This window comes from Magallana gigas, chromosome 5 (assembly GCF_963853765.1).
Source record: "Magallana gigas chromosome 5, xbMagGiga1.1, whole genome shotgun sequence".
NCBI lineage: Eukaryota > Metazoa > Mollusca > Bivalvia > Ostreida > Ostreidae > Magallana > Magallana gigas.
The window spans coordinates 39,570,037-39,582,188 of NC_088857.1; the positions used below are offsets into that span (position 1 = coordinate 39,570,037).

The 12,152-nt window shown below is 31.3% G+C and overlaps 2 long non-coding RNA genes across 2 annotated transcripts; both read left to right on the top strand.

Annotated features, from left to right (window-relative positions):
- The first annotated feature begins 635 nt into the window (after positions 1-635).
- On the top strand, positions 636-2,914 carry LOC105328072 (uncharacterized). The gene is made up of 5 exons (XR_900134.4): positions 636-830; positions 964-1,022; positions 1,297-1,434; positions 1,553-1,659; positions 2,672-2,914. It is a non-coding gene; the product is annotated as an uncharacterized lncRNA (long non-coding RNA).
- A 5,550-nt stretch (positions 2,915-8,464) lies between these two features.
- Positions 8,465-10,639, top strand: LOC117681865 (uncharacterized). The gene is made up of 5 exons (XR_010714115.1): positions 8,465-8,618; positions 9,060-9,124; positions 9,448-9,597; positions 9,800-9,914; positions 10,078-10,639. It is a non-coding gene; the product is annotated as an uncharacterized lncRNA (long non-coding RNA).
- The last annotated feature ends 1,513 nt before the right edge of the window (positions 10,640-12,152 follow it).

Genomic DNA, 12,152 nt, shown 5'->3' on the forward strand with positions numbered 1-12,152 from the left:
TCTATTTCAGTGAAATTTGCTGTGCTGTAGATGTATTAATTTTTATATCAGTAATTCAAGTGTATTTTCAAGAAGATTATATAGGAAATTGCATACTCTAGTATTTTGCAGAAATGCCTGGTAAGGTACCCTAATTTTTTGCAAGAAAGATTGTCAAAGTAGGTGTAAACCATTAACAAATTCCTGGAAAAAGTTATCTAAAATTGAGGAACGTGTCGTCTGACCTTAATTAAATTGGATACCTAGAATAGTGACTGAATACTCGATTATAAATGATGATCCTAAAATGACAACGTTTAAAAAAGATCAAAGTGTAAATAACACAGAAAATCTGGATTTTATTTTACTTTTAATTGATGAACGTAGTTTGGATACCTAGGCATTTATGATACTGAACAAAAAGTGAAGGAAGTGGAAGTTCGTGACAGATTATTGCTTAAAAAAACCCAAAAAGTTAAGAAACGTTTTTTTATTAATTACTATTCAAATATGATATTAATTTATAGTGCAAAGTACCGACCCCCCCCCCCCCCCCCATAAAAATACAAAACAAAACACAGGACCTTGTGTATAATATAGATTGATGGCATCAAAAGCACTTGGAGAATAAATAATGCTAGTTGTGTACATGTACTTCCTATTAATGTTTATTGCGAAGATGAGGAACTATTCAATTATACTATAGCTTTGTTCAGAAAATCTCATCGCAATAATTGTATTATAAATGTTTCTTTGACATGATGTATCATGCTTAATTATTACTATATTTTCATTTTTTGTCATTTCTTTGCATTGTGCTTTTCATTTTATCAAAGCATCTGTAGTGGAAGGTAAGTTACCTTAAAATTATAACTGAATAAAAATATTGGCTAGATACATGTACATATACTTCCTTCATATTATTTGGGGAAATAGAAAGGAGAAAAATTAATCTTCAGATTCAATTTGGAATACTTGTTTCAGGAATTATCGATCCTGTTGTACTGATTATTTCAAAGACGTTCAATCTGGGTCATGCAAACGTAAGTATTACGTTCTGTTAATGAATTTATCATTGTAAAAATGAAGGATCTGGATCTATTAATGTAACCTAAGTATTGTTTGCGTACTGCCATGATGAATCTTAATGTGGTTCATGTCAATTTTATGACCGTTTTCAAATAAATTAAAAATAGTTTACTCTATCAATTTTAGGACTCAGGTATAACATCACATCGTCATCAGCAATAAGGGTATTTTAAAAGATTTCCTTGGTTGTATAAGTCTTTCTCTTTAGCTATCTAGTTTTCATTACAGCGTGCATCGGGTCATTTGGACATAACTGCTCTTTCCCATGTCCAAATGGATACTACGGTCATGGTTGTCGATATAAGTGTGATTGTAACGACACTCAAACATGTGAACCACAGATCGGCTGCCTAGCAAAAAACAATGGTATAAAAAAAATACCAACTTTGAATTATTCAATCCTTATTTTTCTTCATAAACAGAATTAAGAATGTGAGGTGTATTTTGCATAATGTATTTACCTTCCAAATACATACAATTTCAGGTCAGAAAAATTCCTTATTGAAAACCATACATGTACATGTAGCCGTAATCGTTTCTTGTTTTCTTGCCGTACCAGACATTGGATCATCATTTGGGTAGTCAATTAATGTGAGTGTATTTATACGTGTACTGTCATATATATTTCAAAGTGCAAAGATTGGATTTTCGCCAATATCCTTTGTTTGTATGATGTTTAATAGTGTTGTAAACTAAGCGTGTGAATTTATATGCTATTCCACACCATCATAACTTCTTGTTCGTCGGACCCCGCGCGCTCGAATGTAAATAGAACTAAACAAATATTATTAATTTCCCGCATCCAGGAAATTTTGCGCTGTTTTCTGTTCTATTTCCGCCTTATTTTATTCCTATTGTTTTGTTTTAATTTATTAATTAGAAAGAAGTAAAAACAAATTAAGTGTATGCACATATATATTTTTGTACCGCCTACAAATATTAGCTACAACATATAATTTTATTATTTAATCACTCGCCCGCTCGTATCTTTTTTCACTGGATGACCGACGAACAAAATATTATATTAGTGTGGCCCTATCTATCTTATCAAGATTTATATCGGATTTTGAATTAACAAATTAATGCCTTTATACATGTATAACACATTAATAAACAAAATATTATATAATTTATAAAGTTATATATCTTACAGTATCATGTACCTAGACTCTTTCTTCTTCTTTTTTTTTTTTACATTAGACTTCATTTGTATATTTTTCTTTCGAAACTCATCGATGGTAATCTACACGACTGTAGCGCTTAAAACCGGTTGTAGAACAGCCGTATCTTTCTCCCTCCGCTGTTTGAAGCATTTTCTTTTCCAACGGTCAATCATTTTACCAAATTCATTCCTGTATATCCGTTATAAATTCTTTTAATTAATGTCTTAAAGAGGCAAAAAACATATGTCTGTCCAATTTCTATCTATGATAATGAAGTCTTTAAATGCAATACTGGCATTACCATTTCGTGCAATTAAATAAAGATATTTTTGTGTATTATTCTGATTTAAAAATACCAAAATATACATATGTCCAACTGCATTTACACAATGAAAAATTATATTTTTACTAACGTTTATATACCTTTTCCTTGATTTCAGAAATCGTAACGTGAGAAGATGGAAGAAGGAAACTGAAAGAGAATAACTGGGATAACATTTGTTTGCTTCACTTTTTAAAAAGCAGATTATTTCGTTAAATGTAACATCCTTTTAAAATTTAATTGATAATAATGTAATGGATAGGTTAATTTTGCATAATGTCTTTTTCAAGCATTGATTTCTATTGAATGTTGATTTTAAATACAAATTGTTTGTAATGTTTTAGAACACCTGTTGACTTATTTAATTAAAAGAATCGCTTTCATGAAATCAAAATGAAAAAGCGTTATTCATTTCACTCAAACACAAATTGAACCCAAAATAGTCCAAGTGACTGTTCTTACTTACTTAAGCCGGTCTTTCAGTAAGGAACATAGGCCATCAACATCAGTCCTCCAAGTTACTGAACTTACATTAAAGTTAACAATATTTGTTCTTTAGTTTAAACAGGCAAGTTGCAATGTAAATGTCTAGGCCAAAGAGGTTTTTTTAAGAAGATAATTGACTCAATAAAAAAAACGGGGTAGAAAAAACTAGGGGAAAGATCGGTTTTTAACCTACGTTGAAAAGAACTCTTCCATACTATATTTACAGCAAACCATATACATTGAAATATTGTAGTTTATTGAACGTGGTCGTTGATTTGTTTTCAACCAATGCATCACAGTTACCTTTACCCTTTAGAATAATTTTAACCCAGGACCCATGTTGCCATCTTCGCTAGCCAAGGGTTTTCGGTCCACTTTGCTCCCCATAAACCCTTGGCGGATTTCATAACGAAAACTCGGTGACAAGCTCCGTTTTATGATTGGCTGCAGCTTCGAGTAGCTGATCCAATCGCAGTGCTTGTAAATATAAACTTTAAAAGAAAACACATGTGTGATCTTTGGTAACACATTCGGTGCTTTTAACAGTTCTCGAGTACAGTGCCTCCCCAACGATGGTCTAACCAGATCGCTTTAAAAACCAATATTTTTTACTAATATTGAACATAGTTCTACAAACTTGTCAAGGCTCGCGTGATAGCATGGGAAGTAAACATGGCGAATGTAGGAGTTGCCTATCCCGTTAATATATACGTTCCTGTTTATGGTTATTGCTTTTAAAGGTTCAATGGGCTCTGTTTTATTTAATTTCTTTGGTCCACAATATTCACGACAACGATACCTGGTTTTATGGCATGAAAGCTTTCAAATAAATCGGCGACTTTTTCACTCCCGGTACACAGGTCCTTGCAAAACACTAGGTATAAAACATTCCGTGCTTTCCCTAGGTTATAACTTAATTCGTATTTAATAGCATCGTTAATTATGTTCCGATATTCAGTAGTCAACATGTTTTCAAGCTGTATTAATGCCGTAGTGTCACTAGTGTGTATATAACCCGTTATTTAATTCGATTAAAATGTAAATGTGTAAGGGGCGCAACTCAAGCTCCTCGCTAGGTAGCGCCACCACATCACCGAGTTTTCGTAATGAAATCCGCCAAGGGTTTATGGGAAGCAAAGTGGACCGAAAACCCTTGGCTAGCGAAGATGCCATGTTGCTGACTTCTAATGAAATTATTACAAAATGGTTTGGGCATGTTTTTTTCACATTGGTATGTGCATTCAACATATTTTGTCCCCGGTTCTTACGGTAATATCTTAAATAGATTGTCTCTTAACTCTACCAGAGTTAAGAATGATTGATATAATTTTTTTTATTGGAGAACGTTTAAATCACATAATCAATGCGGATAATATACGAGGTGGGCTTTCTGCGCCGTGTTTCTATACCCAGTTCCTTTTGAGAGAAAGAGGTACTTGGTGTCTCAATCATCTTTAAATTTACTACACCAACAGACTCACATCGATTCCCTGGGATAATTGTGACGGGTTCCTACACAACTCTACATCATTTCTCCCTTCTATATCTATTCTAGTCTTTATGTCTAGAACTAAATCTTCCACTGTTCTCTTTCAAATCTTTCAAACTCCACAGCGCAGTTGTTTATATACATGTTCTCTTGGAGTAGTCCACTTCAAGGATAGTCTGGTTGTCTCTTTTTCCACATTTATCTAATTGATTAACGATCTCCGATCCTCAGCAATGTTCAATGACTCTAAATTATCTGTATTTTTTTCAAATCATACCATAAATCTGCTTTTTATTAAGACAAATTTTATAGTACCGTAGTGTTAATATTACCCACATCTACCCAACGAACTGCTTGTCTAAGTTTGTCAACGAGACCAACTACATAAATGTAAATGAGATCGACCAACCATGCACCGGGACAACTGTTTGTTTTCTGTAATTTGATTTCAACTTGTATATTTATTCCATTATATCCATCGTGGCCATAGATGCATGGACACTATAAAAATGGTTTTTAACCGGGTTTTCCAACGGAAAAATCCGGTTATTAAAATGGTGAAAATGGCGGGCGGGCGGCTGCCAGTAGGGTACCCTCATTGTACGGATAACTCCTCCTACAGTTTTCAAGATAGGAAGTTGTTCTTTTGCAGATCAATTGTACATATATCAGAGGTGTGCATCTTGCTAGGATTTTGATTTCTGATAATTTATCGAAAAAATACCAGCTTTTGAACTTAGTCATTTGTTGGCAAAATATTGCATATAGGGTACCCTCATTGTACGGATAACTCCTCCTACAGTTCTCCAGATAGGAAGTTTGTTATTTTGCAGATCAATTGTACATATATCAGAGGTGTGCATATTGCTAGGATTTTGATTTCCGATAATTAATGAAAAAAATACCAGCTTTTGAACTTAGTGATTTTTTGGCAAAATATTGCATATAGGGTACCCTCATTGTACGGATAACTCCTCCTACAGTTCTCAAGATAGGAAGTTGTTCTTTTGCAGATCAATTGTATATATATCAGAGGTGTGCACATTGCTAGGATTTTGATTTCCGATAATTTATATAAAAAAAAAATACTAGCTTTTGAACTTAGTAATTTTTTTGCAAAATGTTGCATATACATGTAGGGTACTCCATTTCACTGGATAAGGGTTGACATGGATTATGGATACAGTTTACATAAAAGAAAAAACCCGGTTTGCTGTCACATTGACAGCTTTTCACTTGTTATTTTATTTATAAAGTTTAAAGGATAAAAATGTTATTTATAATACTTTGAGGGTGAGGATTGGAGGGCCTTAAAACGTTTACTTTCATATGGCATACTCATTATAGTGCATGAAAAATACTGTGCAGAATTGTATAACATTGTAAACTGTTGCGTACTAGCCAGTCGCCACGCCAGTAAAACCCAGTGTGTGTAATGTCGATGCATAAGCACAATCAAACTTTAGTGAATGTAACGGTAACGATTGTGTATAATGGACGACATGCATAATTATGTAAACAAATAGATCGGACAAAACCTCTAAAATATAACGAGACGTTATTTAAAACAAAACACTTACTTCACAGAAACGAAGGACAGTGAAATATTCAGTCAAGTCGACTAACAAGTATAATTTTGATAAAATATATTGACCAGATTAAAAAAAAAACTTTTGACTCAGCAATATCAGCTGACAACAGTTGTGTTAATTTACAAAAATTGTCAATTTTGAGGATCCGTAACGAAGTACATATGATATTAGTCAAATTTGGCCCCCAAAATTCGCTATTTTTAAAATGATTCAGGTACATTAATTTGTTGTGTTATTTTATAAAAGAGTTGACATGAAATATGTTTTTCACCTATTTATTTGATTTATATGCACTCACTGGCAGTATATGACGTCAGAAGTGACGCTATTTTTATAATTCAATTAAAATCAACCAAAAATTGACATTTTTCTTATCTTTTTTCGAATGGGAAATATAGAGCGACTCTTTGAACAAGAACGAACTTTTTGTCACTTATAAGTATTGGAAAGACACATCTTTGGTGAAAATATTTTGTTTGTTCAAGTAGTCGCTCAATGTTTCCTTAAAGAAAAACTGTCTCAAAACAAGCTAAAAATGCGAAAATGGCGGGAAAAGGTAAACTTAATGATGTCATATTTTTAAATTGTGGGCACTAAAATCAAAATGAAAATTATGAAAAAACTTCAAATGTATATTTGTACAAATAAAACAAAGAATTAAAGTAAAATGACAATGTTCATTTTAGGGGGCCATTTTAGGCTCAAACCATATAGTCCTTTGTAGTCAATTGTTCTACCTATCATCGCATATATATTTTCAGATACAAATACCATTTGAGCAAAAAAACGCCCCAAGATAAAAGAAGAAATTAAATCTCAAATAAACCGAATATACATGTAGTATATCTATCAGGAGCTTTATGTACTTCAGTATTTAACTGATATTAAATGAATACTGCCACGCATTACAGGCGTATGTAAGTTAGCAAAAGTCAGCAATTCACTGATATATTTGATTTAGGGGGAAAATTGCCAACTGTACAATACATCATATATATATATATATATATATATATATATATATATATATATATATATATATATATATATATAGATATTTATTTATTTATTTATATATTCCTGTTTTAGAAATAATGGTTCTTCAAATTTATTCTCTGTATATAAAAAACGTCGACGTTTATTTATTGATATTTACAAATGAAAAAGGAAATGCTTGTTGTTCATGTTTGTAATATATTCAAATTCAGTTTTACATGTAATTATCTTTTGTTGTGCTTGATATTGCCAACAGCACATCGTGACAATGATTTATTTAGTGAATCCATGAGTAAGTCATAAGTAGTAACATATGCACATCAATCTAATTCTAGCCCTGCATTGGATTTTTTATGTAGCTATTGATTGAAAGGATCATAGGACAAACCTCTGCTTTTTAGTTAGATAAAAAAGAACAAGTTACAAAAAGGTACTGCATTTTAAAGCTCAGCCATTCATTCACCTTTTCATACTTTTTAGTTGACAGAATTGCAGCTTAGATTCTGTTGAATGAAGGGCAAAGCTTCATCTTGCGGACTAAAATATTTAAATTTCTTTTATCAACTTCTATCTATTAAAACGAACAAATGACCAAACTGTGTATAAGAATATCACCCTTATTTAATCGAAGAAGACTCTCTACGTGACCGCCTACAATGGATACACCAAAATGCAAAGTACACCGACCCAAAAGCAAAGTAGTTTACTATGTTTCCGAGTACATGGAGATCAATACATAAGAGAAACAGGTTTACTTTGGGTTTACTAGAGTGGACCCAGAGTAAACCCAAAGTTAACCCAGAGTGGACACAGAGAGTAAACCCAGTCAGAAGTATACCCCTGAAAGCAGACGCTAACTATGTATTTGGAATATACAAAGGGTAGGAATTACAGACAGTAGGATGGTAAGATATAATACTAGTCTGCTTCACACTTCAGTGCATACAGTTGACCTCAAAAGCAATTTCAAAGTAAACCCAAAGTAAACCCCGAGTGGGCCCAAATATTCAAAAAGTAAACCCGGGGTTTAGTTGGGGTTTACTCTGGTGTTAGGTTGGGTCTGATCGGTACTGTATCTATTTCGTAAATGTCCGATATGATATGCAATGTCAACCCGTGCCCGCACGGGTCAAAGTCTTGTATTTTAAAAATATCTTAGATGAAGATAAAACGCCTTGATAGATATGAATAATAAGCAAATTTGATAATGTTAAAAGTTATGACATCTAGTACTTTCCATAAAAAATATTTTCCGATATACTAGATTAATACAATTTTATTCACTATTTTGAAATACTCGCACTTGCATCTATATTTCCTTATGAAAGCCTATTCAATTAATGAAGAACACTTTATAATCCCAATGAATTATTTTGCTCTTTTTCTGATGTTGACTGATTGGCACGTAATACAGAGTTCAAAATGCTCGGTTGTGATTACAATTTTATATTTTGTCACCTTATTTTTCTATGGGCTTCCGTTGGGAGCATTTACAGTATGTGGTAGGTACATGTATACGTTTTTAGTCATACGTTATATTAGCGTTGGAGAGGCATGGTGATGCTTTGAGCAAAAAATTCTAGAGATTTATTTTACTTTTTCTATTGTTTCACTAACGATTTTAATAATGCATATCTAATGGAAAACTTGTCTAAAATATTAAAAGGATATCTTTTAAGTATTTTTTGGAAGTAAAGGAGACAAAAGACAAAGACTTTTTAGATCTCGCTTTAAACATGACATTTGACATCAACATTTTCCTTGAATATAAGAGCATTAATTTGTTAATCAAATCATTTTTAATATCAAAAAAATTTGTAAAAACAAATTTGAAGAGATTTAGCTTAAATGGTGAATGTGTTCCTTTAACTTATGCACGTTTTAGTAAATTTTGCATATTTGAATGATGAAATTGACAATTTTGATTTCTTTCGGCGTACTAGTTTACAGAATAATGGTTCCTGCTGTGCAGATTATTACAGAGATGTTGAATCGAGGTTATGTAAACGTAAGAATGGTGATGTACATGTACTTTTCGTTTTATTATCTGACAAATCATCAAGATGTGAACAGCATTATAACGTATAATAAAATTGTAACAATTGTGATACATGTTTAAGATATATTCCTGAAATGTTCTTTAAAGTAATTTAATGTTATTTATTAGTATCAAGTACATCTGTATAATTGATATTAATTTGATGGAGAAATGAAAATAGTTTGGTTCTAATTTTCAAATTAATTTGTATTGATATATTAAAGTTTATTCAGAATACTTTACATATATTTTGTATGACACACGCTTTAAAATTCTGTTGAATTCATTTACAGCCTGCAACGGGTCATTTGGAGTTAACTGCTCTTTCTCTTGTCCAAAAGAATATTTTGGGCATGGTTGTCGGGAAAAGTGTTATTGTATCAACACTGAGACATGTGATTCAAAAATCGGATGCGTAGCCAGAAATTATAGTATGGAACCAGGTATATCATTATTGTTGTCATTTGCCTCTACATGTATAATATATATTATTATATAAAAACCATGTTTAAGTATTCCAATGGTTGTTTTTAATTTGCTATTATATACATGTACATGTATCAAAATTAAATCATTGATGTGTTGTGATGGACGTTTATATGATCGAAGAGTAAAATTTTTCATTCTTTCACCAATACTTTTCAGATCAGAAAAACATCTCGGACAATTCAACAATAAACATGATAGTTTATGTGATTTTAATTGTTGGTTGTTTCCTTACCATAACAATCCTAGGAACAGTAATGTATTTCCAATTCATGTGAGGTTTAGTTATAAATATTGAGCCTTAGATTGATTTCTACATGTACATTACAAAATTTATGACTAAATGCGATATATGTATTTATTAACGGATTCATTACATTTTCATCACGGATTTTACAGTAGATACATGTATTTTAAATAATATTTTTGCATTTTAGTAAGCGGGACATAAGACGATAGAAATCGAATACTACACTTCCACGTATCTTTTTTTATCTAAGAAGATAACGATCATTGATGACAAAGGAGTTGTCAACATACATGAGACACTAAATAGCTCTTATTCAATACTACTATTGTTGCAAAGGGAATCTGTTGCTGAAATATGTCTTTTTAAATCAAGAACAGATCTATAACATAATCATTTGAAATAAATTCTATGTTACTCTCTCGGTCTAGTATGTTTTTTAAACAACAATTTAACCAGGGTCAAAAAAGCTATATTAGGCATCGCAACTAACTGTAAATTGCTATGCTTTGATATACCACGCTAAAAAGTAAGGAAATTATTATCTTCTTGAGTCGTGTTATTCCCCGAATTTTACCTCTGTGATCTAGCAATAAAGAGATAAGAAATTGTTTCGGCTAAGGATTTCCTGACTTAAAACGTTGAAGGTGTATTTGTTATGCACTGTACATTAAATTTAAACACAGTAATGTTTTCTAAATTCCTCTCTTTCAAAAAAATATCTTAGTTTCTGTGGGATATCTGCATTCGAAAGCGACTTGGTTTATATATATATATATATATATATATATATATATATATATATATATATAAATGTATATCTTTTAAAAGGACAACGACAGTTTCCTAGGATTATCTCTTCTGTTGTGGATAGATTGATTCAATCATGTAAAGAATGTTATAAAAATGAAACAAACTTTCTCCTAAGTTGTGTTTTTTGCACAATGCGCATTGTATGCTCATATTGAAAATAGTTTCTACTTGATTATCGAACAAACCAGGAACTTAGATAATACACGTTTCAGCTAGGGAACAGCAGAATATAAGTTTTTAGATTTTGCATATTGAAGATTCGTTATAAAGGTTATATCCGTCATCCCATTTTATTTAACTTCATTTATTTTATCTATACATTTGATATCTTTACTTTGAATCTACATGTAAAACACTGGTTTTTTGCTCTTTTGGATTTTTTAGCTGAAGTTCCTTCTTTTACAGGGGGAAATTCTGTTATCAGATGGTCATTTCCACTTATATGTAAAATGTAATAAATACTTCAAATATTTGACAGATATTATTTAAGTAGTAAAAACTTAATAGATCATATGTTTGAATGACCTGTCTTTATTTATTCTATAGCAGTAAAATTTCGGAAATCACCTATTCCTTGTTTGTTAATATTTGTATATTATGCTTTAAGTAGTGTCACATAAAAGTCCTGTGATCAAGTAGTTATATTTTTTTTCTAGTAAACACACCTGCTGTTAAGGAAACTAAAAACTGAAAATAAACCCGTTGAACTTAAGTACAATTGATCTAAGAGCAAAGGCGTGGAAACATTTCAATTATTTCCAAATTATACTATAAGTGTTTCCTTATTTTTCGAACTATATGCTAAAATTGAGATCTGAAGCAAATAAGTGAAATTACAAATTTTCAAAGTCGAAATTAAAGAAACGGGATTCAATTTATTCTACGATTCTAAGAAGAACCGTAAAGGTCTTACCGGTTACCAGTGAGGAAAACACAATCTTATTGAAAATGTATAAAATATAAGATGATCGAAAATGAATGAAACTAGACACATATTTTTTTTAGACTGTTTAGTACATATATCAATGTGAAAGTTATTTATCCGAAAACCTTTTTAGGGTGAAGTATAAAATAAAAAATGCCAAGAGTAGAAAATAGTTTTATTAAAACATTGTTCATTCAGATTATAAACGGGATAAGTGGTTTAGTGTGGTTCAAGTAACCCATTAGGCCGAAGAAAGTTTGCATGCATTGCAATTTCTCTGACATAAACTGCTATTGTCTAAACAATCTTGATATTGCTATGCGATGTTTTGAAAATACAACAGATGTATATTGCAATTGTGTATGCTTTGTATTTAATATCATGTTTTGTGTTGTTATATGCTAAACTCAATTGGAAATAAACACTGAGTGGTAAATATTTAATTACATAATATTAAATTGAAAAAAACCCATGTATGTAGTATTTTTTTTAATTTCAGAACGTTTTGTAAATCCATTTAACGATTG